Source organism: Ahaetulla prasina, chromosome 8 (assembly GCF_028640845.1).
Source record: "Ahaetulla prasina isolate Xishuangbanna chromosome 8, ASM2864084v1, whole genome shotgun sequence".
Lineage (NCBI taxonomy): Eukaryota > Metazoa > Chordata > Lepidosauria > Squamata > Colubridae > Ahaetulla > Ahaetulla prasina.
In genome coordinates this window covers 44,438,091-44,457,086 of record NC_080546.1, presented here as the reverse complement: position 1 = coordinate 44,457,086, position 18,996 = coordinate 44,438,091, and the positions used below count along the sequence as shown (strand labels likewise).

General features: G+C 36.1%; 1 long non-coding RNA gene across 1 annotated transcript; it reads left to right on the top strand.

The window, feature by feature from the left end:
- The first annotated feature begins 301 nt into the window (after positions 1-301).
- Positions 302-18,752, top strand: LOC131202914 (uncharacterized). Its single transcript, XR_009156247.1, has 3 exons — positions 302-341; positions 14,779-14,870; positions 18,438-18,752. It is a non-coding gene; the product is annotated as an uncharacterized LOC131202914 (long non-coding RNA).
- The last annotated feature ends 244 nt before the right edge of the window (positions 18,753-18,996 follow it).

Below are 18,996 nucleotides of genomic sequence, written 5' to 3'. Positions count from 1 at the left end.
GAAAGTTATGAAGTTATGTAGAAAGGTGGAGAAGTAAAGGTAAAGGTAGTCATGTAATCTTAATTTTTTAACATTTGATTTAAATTGATTCAATGTATATGCAAGCAACCAAACTCTTCGATTTCTCAGATCAGTGATATAACATTTCACACATAGCATGACATATTTCTGTTCAAAAGTTATCTTGAATGTGTTTATTTCTGCCAGCTACAACTTTTAATTGCCCTGTTTTGTCTCTTATTCCTTCTTATCTTCTCCTTATTCTCTGAAAAACAGTTGCCAAACAAGCAGGCAGCTAAAATCTTCTCAAGTTGTAGATAAAGCAATGGATCAAAGAGCTGGTAAGTTTCTTAGCAATCATGAATTGTTTCATTCTTTGATTAATTGGGAATTCTCATACTAAGCTAATCTTAGCAAAAGCCAAATACTTTCTGAGAGAAAAAGAGAGACAACTTAAGCCAAGAATATTTACATTTTCTAATTAAAAATGGAAATTAATTAAAAACTGAAACAAAGAAAGAAAACAAAACCTCCATGGGGAAAAAGGAAGTGGTAAGAAACTATTAAATAATAGTAAATATCAGAAGCATTGGCAAAATAAATATTTTGATCAATTTCTATTTAATCTACAATATTAGATTTTGATTGATGAAATTATTGTCATTGGTTTTCCTCTGTTTTGTCTTTTTCAAAGTTCTTTCCTGGTGACCAGGGATATTAATTTGTTGAAAGAGCTATAGTCTTTAATATTCCATTGCATTTTTCTGCTGAAATCCAACCTTCTAGATTTTATAAAATTAACTTTTTGTTAGCCTGGCTTTCATTTATTTGTGCCAATAAAAAACAAATATCAAACTACAGTGAATTTAATGGAAAGATTTTAGCGGGTTGGGTGAAACTCCATATGGATTTCAAGGATGTAATATGAAGCTCTAATAGCAAACTAGCATTTGCATTTTATTTTTCATCAAATCATTCATTCCTCCAGATCAGTTTTCACCATTTATATCCGTTTAATCTTCATCTTATGATATAAGTTAAAATGTTTATTCATTTTTATATGGAGAATCATCATTCTCACCATGCTGGAATTTAATACTTTTTTGCAACTTAGATTTCACAAATTTTCAGCAAATGTAGACTATAAAACACCCAACACAAAACACAGTATAAAATGGACACAATGTACTGTGTGAAAAACATTTTGCATTGCACATCATAAAGAAGAATATCACCACCAGAAACCTATTTTAACTAAATGAAAGTCCTTAGTACAGAATGAATGCCTTTTGTCACAATTTGCTCGATACATCTCTTAGCTCTATATTGTTTTCAAACATATGTGTGAATAATTTAATTTATATGAAATAGTGTAATTGGAGATCACGTAAATATTTATCCATCATTAAAAATAGTATTGTAAGTAATCCCTTTCATGGATTACTGCCTTGTCGTGGCGAAGGGGCTTGTGTAGCTCAATGAAGCTATGAACTATGCCACGCAGGGACACCCAAGACGGACAGATCATAGCAGAGAGTTCTGACAAAACGTGATCCACTGGAGAAGGAAATGGCAACCCACTCCAGTATCTTTGCCATGAAAACCCCATGGACAGTACAAAAAGGAAAAAAGATATGATGCCGGAAGATGAGCCCCTCAGGTTGGAAGGTGTCCAATATGCTACTGGGGAAGACGCTTGCTCCTGGGGAGGAAAGCTATGGCAAATCTAGACAGCGTATTAAAAAGCAGAGACATCAACCTGCCAACAAAAGTGTGTATAGTCAAGGCTATGGTTTTCCCAGTTGCAATGTATGGCTGTGAAAGTTGGACCATAAGAAAGGCTGAGCACCGAAGAATTGAGGCCTTTGATTCTGATGCTGGAGAAAACTCTTGCGAGTCCCTTGGACTGCAAGGCGAACAAACAAGTCAGTCCTAGAGGAGACCCTGACTGCTCTTTAGAAGGCCAGATCCTGAAGATGAAACTGAAATACTTTGGCCACTTAATGATAAGAAAGGACTCACTGGAGAAGAACCTAATGCTGGGAAAGATTGAAGGCAAAAGAAGAACGGGACGGCAGAGAATGAGGTGGCTGGATGGAGTCACTGAAGCAATAGGCATGAGCTTAAATGGACTCCAGAGGATGGTAGAGGATAGCAAGGCCTGGAGGAACATTGTCCATGGGGTTGCGATGGGTCGGACATGACTTCGCAACTAACTGTAAGTAAAAAGATTTAAATTTCAAAACAAGAAATATTTATCCTTATAATGACAGTTTTTAATGAAACATACATGCAAGAATATATGGTATAATACATGATATAATCCAGCTGTCCATCTGGGATCTAATCCAGCTGTCATATAGCACATTATGTATGCAACCTCAAGCTAGATTTAGCAGGCTCTTTCCACAAAAGTATTTCAGTAATGAACTTAGTACCATTGCTGGATTCCAAAGGGCTTGGTAAGCAAGTTCCTTTAACACAGCATTATTTTCATACAACTAGATACTGAATTGATTAAGCAGTTATTAAATCTGCTGCTATTCTGACATTGTGAACAACTGGCATGCTGGATGATTCCTTACTTTAAAAAATGGGATAATTCTGCCCATTGAAGTAGTCAATGGTTTCTAATGCAGGACGAAGAATAAAAGCATCCTGTTGATCGGTTAATTTTTGCTGAAGATTTTCCTGAGTTCTTGGTGCATGCCTATATATTTTTTGTTTATTATTGGTAGTAATTCCTGAATTGATTATAGGTAAAGGTAAAGGTTCCCCTCGCACATATGTGCTAGTTGTTCCCGACTCTAGGGGGCGGTGCTCATCTCCATTTCAAAGCCAAAGAGCCAGTGCTGTCCGAAGACATCTCCGTGGTCATGTGGCCGGCTTGACTAAACGCCAAAGGCACATGGAACGCTGTTACTTTCCCACCAAAGGTGGACCCTATTTTTTATACTTGCATTTTTAACGTGCTTTCGAATTGCTAGGTTGGCAGAAGCTAGGACAAATAATGGGAGCTTACCCCATTATGCACACTAGGGATTCAAACCACTGAACTTCCGACTACATTGATTGTAACGTAATATAATTATATATTATATATACAATATAATTATATATATATTGATTATAATGTAATATAATTGTTTATGTTATAACATTCATATTATATTATAAGTATTATAATGTTGATAATTGTATAATATTACAATATAATATTGTATATTATAATATTCAATTATTGTACACAAGAAGGGAATGAATTGTCTTGGTGTATGTACCAGGTTCAACTTAAACTGTTTCATTTTGTGGAGATCTCACAGTGTCTAAAAAGGCTTGTAGAATGAACTCCGTTATAGATTACATTCTTGCAGCAGCTTTCTTGATCATACTGCCACAACCATAGCAGAAGAACTATGGAAAAATCATATTACTTCTGTTTGATGTGCAGTGATCCTATAAATTTAAAATCCTGAAAAATAGGATTAGAATAAATAGTTCAAGTATGGGTTTCTACTTCCATACTAAAAAAACTCAGAGGTAATTCAGTGAAACAGATAACACTACCTAATCTCTGTTCTGTATCCTTGCGCTAATATTGTGTGTTAATTATTCTGTTCTTCATTTGTTCTGGCTATTTGGATTCATGCTGAAGGTCTGTTGTCTGAAGTTTCTTCTGGGAAACTTCAATTTGACATTTCCCAGACATTTTTTTGTATAGTATCACCTAAGCAGATATCTTTCAAGTGAATTTCAAAGCATGACAGTGAACAGATTGTGGTCACATTGGTCAATTAAGTAGTGTTCCTTCTTGAAAATGTTTGGAAAATTGTTGTGTTTAGGGACAACACTAACAAAAATAATCACCTAAGTGTGTTGCTTAGCAATATGCTTTTCAGATGAGATAATTTCATTAGAAGAAGTCTTTCAACTGTACAGGCAGCACTAACAGTTATCAGTGGATTTTAATAAGTTCAGTATACAACAGATCAGAAATATGACCCATTACAAATTTTAAGTACATTAGGCTTGAAATATTTATTTATCGCATTTGTATAGTCGCCCGTTTCACATAGTGACTCTAGGTGGTGCACATAGCCATAATCAAGAGAATATAAAACATTAAAACAACAAAGTAGACATTTTAAAAAATAATATGAAAATGTACAGAGAGTACCTAATGTAGTATCAATCTGTACCTGGAAAAAGGCATAGGATTATATGTCATGGGGTTCATTCTCCAAACCATGGTGTAAATGTGTCATAAAAAATGGTGTTATATAACATCCTCATGAAGTTGCTCTTGTCATAGTCCTAATTTTCAGTCAATTGAAAATCATATTTCTTTTTTGTCCTTCTAAAGTTATATTCTTCCTTCTTGGTCCACCACATTTTTTTCCAGGGACTCCGTCTAGCATATTTTATTGATAATTAAAGACTGGAGTGTGCTAAATCATTAATTGCCATTTCAGAGTGCTCTTAAGTATTCTTAAGCCTCCAACTGCTATTGCCTAGATGATTTTGCTTGGCCTGTAGGAGTGATTGAACACCTGGCTATTAACATTCCATGCCAGATACTTGCCAGCCTTTGCCAAAGTCAGCCCATTATGGAAGGTGACTGTGGCTGTTTCCTTGCCAGCAGATGATATGCAATAGAGGTATCTTTTCTATCAATTGTATGCCTTAGCATTCCTCACAGTAAAACAGTAAGGGAAACATCAATTAGCTTTGTTACTGGAAAAGATCAGCAAGGAGGACAATGCAGTTTTTGCTGGCCTACTTTCCTTCCAACTCATGGTTTGCAGAAAAGCACTTTAACATGATGTCTGCTTGAGTCAATTACTTGCAAAACAATATCATCCCATTTGATGTGTCTGAAGGTTGAATAGATTTTTAGTATAATGTCATAATTTCTTTTTTAATTTGTAAAGTACCTTAAATTGTATTAAAAATTTAATAAAATAAAATAAATAAATAAATAAATAAACAGGGTTATTTATTTTATTTATTTTATTTATTTTTATTTATTTATTTTGTCACAACAGTATATATAAGCATAAGCATGAAAGTAACTATATAACATATAAGCATATATATATATAAGCGTAAGTATGCAATAACTATATTAATTGGATATAATGAAAGGAAACAATAGGACAGGAACGGTAGGCATGCTTGCGCTCTTATGCACACCCCTTACAGACCTCTTAGGAATGGGGTGAGGTCAATAGTAGACAGTTTTTGGTTAAAGCTTTGGGGATTTTGAGAAGAGACCACAGAGTCAGGTAGTGTGTTCCAAGCATTAACAACTCTGTTACAGAAGTCATATTTTCTGCAATCAAGATTTAAGCCGTTAATATTAAGTTTAAATCTATTGTTTGCTCTTGTATCATTGTGATTGAAGCTGAAGTAGTCTTTAACAGAAAGGACATTGCAATAGATGATTCTATGAGTTAAACATAGGTCCTGTCGAAGGCGGCAGAGTTCTAAGTTTTCTAAACCCAAGATTTCAAGTCTGGTGGCATAAGGTATTTTGTTGTATTCAGAGAAGTGGAGAACTCTTCTTGGAAAATATTTCTGGACACGTTCAATTGTATTGATGTCTGAAAGCTGTATTCAAGAATTGATCTAGCAAATGTTTTATATGTTCTGGTTAGTGTTTTTGGAGAAGAAGCTACACAAGATTAGGTTTACAACTCTTAAAGCCTTTTTTGCGATGTAGTTGCAGTGGGCTTTGGCACTTAGATCATTGGCTATGAAATAGCCAATGATCTAAATATCTAAATATTATTATATCCATTCCTTTAAAAAAAAGTAAATTCATTTAAGATATTCAGAAAAGAAATCAATATGTTTGCCATTATATTACCTCAAATACCTGGCTCAGTAGTCATATTATTTTCATCCAACTAATTTATCAGAAGGAAAGAAGAATATCCTTTTACGTCTCCTTAAAGCACCTGGGATTTATACTAATTCCTTTCTTATGCATATACAGTTTAGATTAATTTGAAAAAAAACACACTAAATCTATCATTGTCTTCCTCTTGTCATAGTAATACTTATTTAAAAGATTCCCATTTCCTTTCATATAAAATGTTTCACCCAATTTCTTTGTAGATAATATTAAATAAAGCAAAATAAAAGGTAGAAGATATGGTATGATGGTAATGAAAATAGTTCTTGATTCTCACATTGGAGCCAATGGGACTTTAATATCCATTAATATAGCTGAACCTTGAACCAATATTTAGATATTGTGACATTATCTGTAAAATTAACATTCCAAAGTCAGGACATGAAATAGACTTTAGAAAGACCATGTTAGAACAAGTTTGGTCTAGTGGATAAGCTTGAAACTAGTAGATCATGCATTTTGTTGCCATCTTAGACATAAAAACCTTCTGTGTGGCTTTGTGCTAATCATTTTCTCTCTCACCCTAACCTCCCTCATAGAGTTGTGGGGAAAATAAGAAGAGGAAGCAGTATTAGGTATGTTCTCTAGTTCAGGGGTCTCCAACCTTTTGGACCTCAGGGACCACCAAACACATAATTTTAAATCCCATGGACCACTGGGGTGGGGGGAGGCTCAGCTGCCTTTCGGGCATACCTGTCTGCTTCTGCGAGGCCTTCAGGTGGGAGGCCTGAGAGAAAGTGCCTGGTTTGGGCACACAGCCTGGAAACCTCTTTTGTGTTCCTTCTCTCAAGAAGCTTGGTCAATCTGAGTGAAGGAAAACGAAGACAGGCAGACTGATGGTGGCTTGCTGATGTTGGTGGGAAAGTCAGTCCCATATTCCAGAGCTGTGGTAGTCACCAGACTGGCCCTTTGGTCATTCCAGAGCAATTCCTCCACCTGGGTACACTGGCCTGCCAGGGAGCAGGTAGCTCTCCGGCAGGCCAGTGGACCCGGATAGAGGAGTTGCTCTGGGATGACCAAAGGACCAGTCCGGTGACTACCACAGCTCTGGAATATGGGACCGGGCCATAGGGCTGGAAATCTCTGCCATAGGAGGTGGCACGTGCAATGTGCAACTTTGCAGGTGGAGCAACATGCAAAATGGAATGCAGCCCTTGCTGGCTGGAACAAGATAATGGTGCTGTTACGGGGGGCGGGGTGTGTGTGGCCCAAGTGGTGGTGGAAATGGCTGGAAGGTGTGAGAGAGAAGTGCTAGCTGCATTTGCATGACATCAGCATTCTACCTTCGCTGTGGTATATTTGCACCAGCTGGTGGTACCAAGGCAGCCCTTGTCTCCTGCTGCTTGGGGCTCAGAGTGGTAAACCGCATCCAGGAAGCACTACAGCTTTTTTCCATTTTATCATTTCTTCCCTACATTACATGTCCTATTTTAAATTTAATCAGCATCAACCTAGAATCTTAACCGGTGCACCATTGTTATTTTTTGCACAACATAATCAAGGCAATGCAGCAAAGAAAACAAATCTCAGTTCCCCGCTTCATGCTAAATTTCTTTTAAGAATTTCTACTCATTCCCATTTTAAATATATAGGCATATTCATGCCTGGGATTTATCCACCAATCCAATACAAAGAGAAGTCTTTAAAGCCTGGTGTTTCTAAATCTTTGTTTTTAAATCACACAGGCAAAAACAAAAACAAAAAGCAAATGGAGGATTTGGGAAAGTAAGGTTGGGTGGAGGGATCAATGAGAAAAATGGAGATGTCCAGAAAGGGACGGCTGATGTAAATAATAACAATTTTAAAAAATCACAGTCAAAGGGGATTTGGGCAGCTAACACTGGAAAAGCCAACTTTGGAAAATGCCAGCTGGGTAAAAAAAGAGGAAGGGGTCTTCTTCTTTTTCCAGAAAGAGCCACAGGGAAAGAAGAAGAAAGAGCCAGTTGGCTTTGTGCAAAAAAGTCGGGCAGATATCTCAAAGATACCCCCTCCTCCTCCTCCTCCTCCTCCTCCTCCTCCTCCTCCTCCTCCTCCTCCTCCTCCTCCTCCCAGAACCGCTGCTGTTCTTCTTCCTTTTCTTCTCTGCCATAGCCACCCAACCTCTGAAGATCCAGTATTTCCACCTCATCCAAAAGGCTGGCTGGGGGCAGAAGGATGAAAGGGTTGGTGAGGGCTTTGTGGGGTCCCTCAGATGGGGGATGGATTGGCATACAAGAGCCAGTGCTAGGCTGCTGCGGGGAACTGATGAGGGGGCACTTGAGGCTTAGAGCCCTTGGGACTTGGAGTGGTAAACTGCATCCAGGAAGCACTACAGCAGAGAAAAGCAGCCATAGACAACCCTGGCTTTGCTGTCTATTGCAGATGCTTGATCGGCCCCCTGCAAACCCTCATCTCTCAAGCCCAGCTGAAGTTTCCTGTGCTGCTTCAGCAAGTGCTCCTCGAGAGACGAGGGTTTGCAGGGGGCTGATCTAGCATCTGCAATGGACAGCAAAGCCAGGGTTGACTCCAGCTGCTTTTCTCTGCTAGCAGGTGGCGAAGCTAACTGCCTGAAAGACCCCATCCTGTCTCTGGGAGTCAAAGCGCTGAAGCACGAGTGGTGCATGAAACCTTGGCTGGGCTCCGCAAGAGAAATGCAACGATTTCTCTGCGGACCACCCACATTTTCTCATGGACCACCAGTGGTCCGCGGACCACCGATTGGTGACTACTGCTCTAATTTATTTCTAAAATTAATAAAGGTGGGATAATAAATGAATAAATAAGAAAAAAGTGAGTTTCATGCCCTGCAGGGCTCATTAGTTCCACATAATGATAAGGTCAAGATAATTATGCCAGATCAACAAAATCATATACATGTCCATGGTTCATATTATACCTGGCAGTCAGGAAAAGTAGCCTGCAGTATTGTATTCTAACCTCTGCACCACCACGTTAAGCACAGATTAAGCACATACACACATACTCGTTTTATCATATATGCCATTTATTGCTATTGGCTGATTTTGTCCCCATACACTATATGTATTTAGTTCATTATACTGAATAGTATAATTAAATAAAGATAAATTAAATAAATAATTAAATAACCCAACAGTAGACTTGGGTTAAAGAAAAAGAAGAGCAATACAACAAAAATATTGCTGCATGAGAAACTACTTCTTGAGGCGTATTCCATGGTCTGCATTCAGTTATATAGTGTTATCAGTTGTGTTCAACAATTCATAAAGGATCACAAACTTCACAACAATAAAAAGAACAGATGGTAGCACCTTTTTTCTTATATGTACCACTGACAAAAACTTTTCAATTGTATTATGAATAAAGCAAGAGAAATGCCTGGATGTCTTAAATAATTTGCATTGTGCCTCAGAGCTTTAAAAGCTAGGATTTTGAAAATAAAATGCAACATTGTTGTTTACATTAATATTGATTTATTACTTTACTTTTAAATATGAAATTACATTTTCATTACATTATTCTTGCAAGAAAAACCATTAAAAACTAACTAAAATAATTAAAAATAACAATGTCACATTTTCTTATTTTAAATTTCCCCCCACTCCTAAAAACTTTGTGCTGCCTTCCAGCATGTCACTTTAAATAACCACCTCAGTCCACCCTGAATTTAAGCAGTCAAATATCTATATACTGAATATTCAGAGATGTTGGAAAAGCATTTTTAAAGCACAGAAATAACACAATGAAATGCAGTCATATATTTATCACACTTGGCCAATAAAGAATTCTATTCTATTTTATTCTATTCTATTTCTGTACTATATGAATTAAGGATAGTCAAAATCATCCCAAGTAAGTATATTTGGCAATTTTGTTAATCATAGACTACTCTATTTGGCAACTTTATTGATGCTGATCACAAAGAAGATAATGTACACACTACATAACTAACTATACAACTTGGAATATTTTTTAACATATCAGCATAAAGACAAATTAATCAAATTGTTATGAAACAATAGGTGTAACCTGATGAGTTTACTTACTTTAGGTTATAATGAAAAGAGATTGAAGGCATGCCTCAACAAGGAATGGCATGTATGTTTTCCATATTTAAAAATAATGAGTACAATGACAATCAAATCATTTTTAAACACTATCATATTTAGAATGTAATAGTTATATTAAACCAAAGATAATCTAGAAATGTGCAACATGGGATAAAAAGTGGTCAAGAGTCATAAAAAAATCAAGACAGTAAAGGATATAGGCAATCTCTGTTGTTCAGAAAAAAGAAATTAACCAAATGGTATATACTTAAGAATTTCTTAGGATCCTTGAGATCTAAAGAAACCACAAAAATGAAAAGACAAATAGATACAATCTCAATAGCGAAGCACATGATATCAGTTATCTAAAAGTGCAGCTGCTATAGATTATTTGTAGTATGCAGCACGGTGCCAAATCCTTTGATGAATCCTTTTAAGATACACTTACAAACAAATGAGGTGGTGACTAGTTTCCATTAATCTTCCATAAGTATTATAGCAAGACCATGATCTGTGGTTAGACATTCTGGAAAGCCCAAACTGACCATCAGTAACGTAGCTATTTTTTGAACTGTATTTTATTAATAAATACCAGAACATTGTGAAAAATACCTCCCATGAGTTAAAACAAAGAACAAATAGCCAGGCTTGTCATTTCAGGATACTCTGGGTATCTCATCCTTTTAAAGATATTGTTGCAATGCTTCATTTGTTGTAATGCTACCATATCTAGGCTGCAAAACTACCATATCTGCTCTGCAAATCTCTAAATGGCAACGATTTAGAATTTTATGTATAATTTTGCTAACATCTGGTGGTAATTCAATTTTTTGTAACCAATATATGGTAACCTAATATAAATCCTGACGTTTATTTTCCAGATATGTTGGATCACAGTTTATCTTATCCTTTATGGAAGTCTAGAGAAAGTTGTTTCAGTAATAGGTAATCACTGGGTTCTCTAAAGTTATTGAATTTTAGATAATACTTCTCTGGAAAGCTGAGATTTGTGATTTATCAATATCTAAAATACCGCAAGTTGTATTCTCATGCTTTGATAACTATGAATGATTTGATTTGCATTTGATCTAGGGGTTACCATATCCACCGTATGTAATAATCCCTTAACTGAATATTGATCAATCAAAGGAAAACATTTGTCAGGCCGTTGGAAAAGACTGGGCCTGAGAAACTGGCAGTTTCTCTTCTGTGGAATTCTTCAGGGAAAGAATTGCTGTCTTACCCCCAAAATGACTTTAGTTCTACACATTACCTAAAAATAGTTTCAGGCAATTATCTTTACTGTAAAAGGTAAAGAGTCCTTCAAGCTGAGCTCATCTTCTAAAAGATAAATATTTAATGTTAGGTGAGAGGGGTACGTATTTCTCTGCAAGTGTGCCAATTTCTTCTTTTGTGCATTTGGGTCATAATTGCACTTCCAGATTCTAGGCCAAATGTGTTTAATTTACATTAACACTTTAAAGTATTTTTAGTTACCTTTGAACACACAGCCCTCTCAAGGCAGTTTATATATTAAGAATCCAGTAGAAAAATTGGCTTCATTTCAAATTCTGTAGCTATTCCTATTGCAGTGTTAATAAGTGTTGTAAATTCAGAATGACTAACATAGAATTTTTATTTAAAAATATGCAGCAAAAGTTAATAGTGCTGCTTGAAATGGATTTTATGAAGTGTGAATTTGTATCAAGATTCTGTTTCCCGTATGTGTAAATGTTAGAAAAGAGCTTTTCAGACTGGATTCTTTCCACATTGCCAAGAATTTGACATTTCTAGTTGTTACTGCATCTGTCAAAAGGGGTGAAAAGTTAGGAGTCTAAAGCTCAAATTGTTTCACAAATCGCTTTTGTCTTGTAAAGATGGTTTGTAAAAGTCATTTGCCATTGAACCAATCAGCGATTTTTATTCCAAGAACTTTGATTTTCAGCCCCTCACCTTAAACATTTCTCTGTGTATAGGGATTAATATTCATGACTAATTGTACTAAGATGCCAGAGAAACGCATCTATCTCATGAACTCTTTGCTATTGTTGTATCTGCTTATATTGTATCTCCTATATTGGTTCTTGTTTCTGTATTTTTTGTGACACTCTCCTCCGTAAGTAGCCATAGCCATAATGTTTATATCTCCATATGTACACTCATATGCCACCTACATAAAAGTGACACAATTTTGTGTTAAATCTATCCATGAAATGAAAAATATTCTGACTGAGAAAAATAAAGGTAACAACACAAGGACCAGGCTGAAACTTGCAAAAAGCTTATCCAGCTCAACATTTTGTTTTCATAATAGTCAATTGGATATATGGTCTGCCCTTTTTACACAGTGAATTAAATTTCTCTATATATACTTTTTAAAAATTATTATTTGTCTTCCTTCACCCTTGTGTACTTTCCCTTCTATGATGATAATGGCTTTTTCCCAGCTTTGCAAAAGCTCACATTCTGCAACAAAACCTCCTACACCCTCAGACAGTAACATCTGCCTCTATCCCAGGTCCTTGGAAAGGACTTGATAAGTGCATAAAAATGCCAATTCTAGTCTAAACCTTTGGCTGACTTTATGACTAGCCATAACAATCCCAAAACAGGAACAGAAAATGAAGAAGCTAAAGTGCTTTGGGACTTTGGAATTTAAACAGACAAGTATCTGCCACACAACATCCCAGATAACAGTTGTTGATGGAAAAAACACAAAAGCGTGGATAGTGGACATTACAATATCTGGAGGCAACAGAAGAGAAAAGAAAGAACTAGAGAAAATCATAAAATATCAAAATCTGCAAATATAAGTAGAATGGATGTAACAAATACGTAAAGATAACCACTGCATGATTGATTTTCGTCTCAATATACGTCCATACTTAAATCATCATGACAACAGTATTCCCAACTACAACTTCAAAAAAGCTAATTACGACCTTATAAACAACGATATGACAAAATAGATATTTATTTATTTATTTATTTATTTATTTATTTATTTATTATTATTATTTATTTATTTATTATTTATTTAAAATGATATGACAAAATAAATAAATAAAAATAAATAAAATAATAGTAATAGGAGTATTGGGTACAATTCCAAAACATTTGGAGAACCACTTGAATACCATCGGCATTGACAAAATCAGTCATTTGCAAACAGTAGCTTTTTTTGGAACAGTTTACATCATGCAATGATACTTTTAATATTATTAAACATCTACCTATTTCAGGTCCTTTGGAAGGACACGATAGGTGGACAAAAATGCCAAAACTGGTATAAACCTCTAGCTGACTGTGTGACCATATACTGTATAATATAACTACTTTAATCACCACATTAATTAAGCTCTATAATTATAATTTGGTTTAATTTGGAGTTACTGAATAATAGTTTATAGGATTAAATTAATACTGTTTACTAAAAGCTATTTTTTCCACATGTTTAGGGAACAATAATTGTCATGTTGGTGTTATTTTATTCTTATTTACAGTTTACAGTAGTTCTCGACTTATAAAGTTCATTTAGTGACTGTTCAAAGTTACAATTGCACTGAAAAATGTAATTTATGACAATTTTTCTCAGTTATGACCTTTGCAGCATCCCCATGATCATATGATCAAATTTCAGATGCTTGGCAACTGGTTCAGATTTATGACCATTGCTGTGTCCCAGAGTCACGTGATCATCTTTTGAGACCTTCTGACAAGCAAAGTCAATGGAGAAGCCAGGTTCACTTAACAACTGAGTTACTAATTTATCAACTGGAGCAATTCACTTAACTGTAGCAAGAAAGTTCATAAAATGGGCAAAACTCACTTAACAAATGTCTTACTGAACAACAGAAATTTTGGGCTTAGTTGTGGTCATAAATCAAGGATTACCTGTATCCTAAATTCTATTCTAAAGTCTGTTACTAGTAATATGTATAGGGAATGATTCCATCTCTATAAAGTTTTTATATAATTGCTCATACAGCAGTGCAAAGGAGTCCTTTTTCTGACAGGAAGCACAACTTACGTTTCCAGAGCTGAATATAGGCTTGTAATTTGGTTGTAGTGCTCAGAACATCTTCAAAAGTATTCATATTAATCACCTAGGTTCCATAAAAAGTATTAGAAAATTGCAAGGTAGTGAAATCATGTAAAACATAGTGTCTCAAACTCTTTTTAATTCTCAAATTCTTTTTAATCCTTTATGAAATGCATCAGTATTTTGTTTTGTGCAATGAAATAACATGTATGCATCTATGTATGTGTACATGTAATGTTAAGCTGAGCTACATATGGTCCATTATGCATTATGTACTGAGAGACAGACTAAGAACAATTGGCAGTATTTTGAACCACTGTCCATCTACTTCTCCTGCAATGATGAATTGGAATATATTTCGCTATGGCCTCAGGCTGGATCTAACCCACTTCTGAACTCTTTTCCTGCCATATCAAATGTGTGTTGTTTTTGGAGAATTATCTTACTAAGAGACAGGCAAACATATAGTCCTTTACACAATTTATTTTACAAGGAAAGAATAAGAATGACAAGAATCAGTATTTCAGTGCTTTATTTGGAAATGTGCCCATTTAAAAAGATAAAGAAGAACTTGGGCATAAGGGAGCACCCAAGTAGGTGTGAAGAAAAAATGAGAAAGAGTAATCATTGATATGCTCCCTGTGAGACATACATTCTCTTGTGCTCCTGAGCACAGGATTTTACTTTGGTCCATTTAACTGAAAAACATCTCATAGGATGTACACTGTGTAAAAACAGAGAAATTCCATTTCAAAGAAGGGATGGAACTAAAACACAGCAGCATGACATAATGTAACTTTCATATCTTTCAGCTCTGAGAGTTTAAGGAAAGATGGACTGTGTACTTTTCTGAGAGACACTACATATCTGCAACTGAGCACCAGAACCTGGATGGCTCCTAAAGGTAGAGCACTGTAATTTATCATATCTAGATATCAAATGCGTAAAAGTCTGAACCTCATAGAATAATATATGGCTATCTGTAACTAAATAAAGGCAGAATGGGTACTCGCAATCATTTGTTACAAGATCTCTGAGTAACACGGTGGTGAGAGAAAGGAAGAAACAAGGTATAAGACAAACCATATAGCACACTCGGCCATATATCAAAACATTTGATCTGCAAGAAGCCATCACATACCTCCCAGAAGCTGCCATATGAGGACAAATTATGCATTGTAAAGATTGCTCGGAGGTGGGATATACCTCCAATGTAATCTACTGGATCCTCTGCATGGATTGCCCCTGGAACTATGTAGGATAGCTGGGTAGGAAGCTAAGCACCACATTGCAAGAATATAAGTGAGCGATCAGATGAGGAGACCCGAAATCATTGGTAGCCTCATATTGCAATGAACAAGGACAAACATTCAATTTTGCAGCTATTAAGATTGTTGGACAAGCAGGCACAAAAACACCCATGGAAGTGATCGAAGCCTGGGAAACGGGGGCCCTGCCAGTCAACAGGAGTGCTGATCAAGTACTTAGAAGCGAAGCCTTGGTAGTCAAGGAAATAACATCCAATGACTTAATGGCCAGCCATCCACACCCCAATCGATCTCTAAAAATACATACAGCAGGCATGACATAAAATACAACAAACAGAATAGCTCAAAGCTCACATTCTTATAGAGTAGTTCCCTGAAGATGTGTTCCAGCATGACTCTGAAATCTCATAAGACTAAACTTCTGATCCCAGTGACCAACTCAAATTGGATCCTGTAACTAAATAGGACAGTCTCTGAGTACTGTCTGATTGTCAGTGTTGATTTGTGTTAAGCTTTTGGTTGATTTGTGACTGAACTTCCATTGATTTACTCTTTCCAATAATATGCATCTCTCTCTCTCTCTTCATGTGATATAGTTACTGTATGCATAGAATATTTGTACCAGGATTGCTAAATTTAAATCGAGCTCATTAATGAGAATAGGTCCTCACATAAGCAAATTTGAGTAATGCAGACATTGTATATCAGAATGTATACAAGGCTTAATGGTGTTGTAGTGGTTATAAGAATCTCCTAACAAATTACCCATATCTTTTTACATGATATAAATAGGTCAAGGTCTTGGAATAAGAATTACATAACTACTTCATTTTTAAAGCTTCTATGAGCCTTTATTTTATTATTCAGATTGATTTCTTTGCTTTTAACTGCTTGTTTTCGTCTTGATTTAGCAGTTGGTTTTCATTAGTTCTGTGAATAGACAGAAAATGGCTTCATAACTTTTGTTTTTATTTTCGTAATAAATTCTGGGTCTCTGCAGAATTAATATAGAGATAAATCTACTTGAACAGAGCCAAGTGCTAATTTATAAGTATGTTTTTTAAATTCATGTTGAAATTATTCCAGTTTAAACACTTCCTCTTATTGTTCTGAAGTGTTATAATCAAGCACTAACGCCTTTTTACTAATTACTTAGGGAATTTCACCAATTTATCAGATATTCTAGAAAATTTACTTTTTTCATATGGTAGTTTCATGTGGCTATAAAAGGAGAATGGGCCAACATGAGTGGGCTTTCTGTTAACTTTAATCAATGTGAAAACAGTTCTAATGATTCTCAGAGCCCACTTTGAGTCCAAATGATAACTTTGTCTAATCTATCAAGCATTTTCACTAGAAACAAATTTTAGGCATAAATCCAGATATGAGGTTTATTATGAAGCTACTTCTATGTTCTATTTTAGTAATCTGTCTGCTTTCAAAGCAGATTTCAGAAATATATCCTCACTCTGTTGGATAGCTTTAATGGGATTACTTTTAAGACTGTTCTAATAAGTGGTGTTATTAAGTTGTCTGGCTCTCACTGGGACTTATACATAACCACTGGAGTTTCCCTCTTTTCTCCTGATTTTGTTACAAATTGGAATTAGTGTCATCTAGTATATGGTTTCATGTTTTAAAGAGGATTGGATCTTTCAATTAAATCCCCACACAGCACACTATGTTTTTAAAATCTGCTTATTTTGGAAAATCCTAATCCATAGAGCATGTCCAGAAGGGGATTAAACGCACAGTTTAGGACACATGTGACAGAAGTCTAATTAGAGAGCCCATAATACAACTACAATGAAAGTCAGATTTTTACAAAGGAGAGTTTAACACACAGCACCAAGGAATTATTTCTGAAAGTCATTCAAGTTGAGATGACAATAGTCTTTTAATTCCCCCTTTTAAAAACAAAATGGTTTTATCCAGTACAAATGCCAGGATGAGCAAATTCTCTGAGGACACATCATTTTTCCATTCTATTTTGGGTGCAGAAATGTGGAAGAGTTAATTCTTAAACAGATAACTTTGCTCCCCTTAGAGAGAGCAATTGTCTATTTTATTCTCTGCCAGATGGAAACTCAGCATGGTCTCTAGTTTTCATCATAAATAGGGAAAAGAACCTGAAGCTATCTAGATACAGATACCTTAGTATCTGTATCCTAGAGGGCTTCATTTCTTATTAAATATAGAATAAATGACTTGCTCACTAAATCTGCAGGAATGAACACATGTTATTCTACAGATTTTAGTAGATTTTATTGGTAAGTACTATGCTCAGGTTTAAACATAGATGCTTACTGAAAAGATCCTCATTCTTTGGGCTCATATTTTTAGGGAGTGTAGGGAATGACCAGACTGAGCCCAAAGGAAGGATCAAGCCCGTCATCATTCTCAAGTCAATTCGCATCCACAAGAGATCTAAGTCCACCTTGAATTCCATTGACTCTTATCTACTACCAGTTTGCTTTGAGAGCTACTAGTATAGATTCTTGCAGAAAGGATATGCTTGCAGTAAAGCTTTATATTCATTTGAACTGCCTGGACTTCCTGATTTTCCCACCCTTGACAGGTAGGTTGCTAATCTGATTATGTGTCAGACTTTAGAAAATATTCCTGATGTCTCCTGATGTCTAGAACTTACAGCCATTATATTTGTTTCTAGAAACCTTATACAAACCTTACAACCTTATGCATATTACCTCCATAATAAACTTATGGAGTCGAGTTTACTGCTAAGTTCTGGAGGGAGTTCTTACAGTCATTGGGTCATCCCAGGGACTTAGCTCCGCCTTCCATCCGGCCACTAACGGAGCTGCTGAAAAATTATATAAAGCCCAAGCAGACAAATGCTGATCTCTTCAATCCCCTTTCCAGTTAGGAGACAGAATGTATTTGTCAACTAAATACCTAAGATTGAAGTTGCCTAGCAAAAAATTTGGTTCCAAATTCATAGGTCCTTTCCCTATAGTAAAGATAATTAACCCGGTGACTGTCCAACTTGGCCTCCCTTGAATATTAAGAAAAGTTCACCCAGTGTTTCACAGTAGTTTATTGAAACCAGCTAAGGGATCTAGTTTGAGACCCTTACCAGCGGCTCCCCCCCTCCTTTGGTAATCGAGGGGGAGAAGGGGTTAGAAGAGTGTGTACTGGGTATTAACCCCTTATTTTGCATTTCTGTCTGTTTTGTTTTCCAGGGTGTGGTTTCTTCTGCAGGGGGGGATGCCTGTCAGCTTTGGAAACCATATTAGGCCGAAGGCTTCCACATGCTGCCACTTTCTCCTGTATGGGAAAGGAGTGGAGGGGGTGTTGGCAGTACAAGGTATTATTAGACATAACAACATTCTTCCTGCTGGTCAAAGTCAGGCTGAGCTTGCATCTGGAAAAGGAGTGCCTGGAGTGATGTCTCGACATGGGACGGTTGAAGATTGGAGCATGTGATCGCCAGAGGGGTCATGAGGGTGGGAATTTTGGGGTTTGTATTACTGAGGGAGGAACCCGGATCCCCAGATTCGGATTTCCACCATCTGTGCCAGATTACCTATGCTAGTAAAAGAACTTTGAAAGATGTTTGCCTCCGAGTCTTTTCTGCAAGGAGGGTTTTCTGGAACATTGACATTATGTTGCATTATGATCTGAATTTACCATGGGTGAGATAAGAACATTTTTGAATCCAGAACTGTTTCTTATTTTCAGCTTTAGCAATATCAAAATAAACAAAAGCTGTATAAAAGTAGAAATCAGATCAGTCATTCA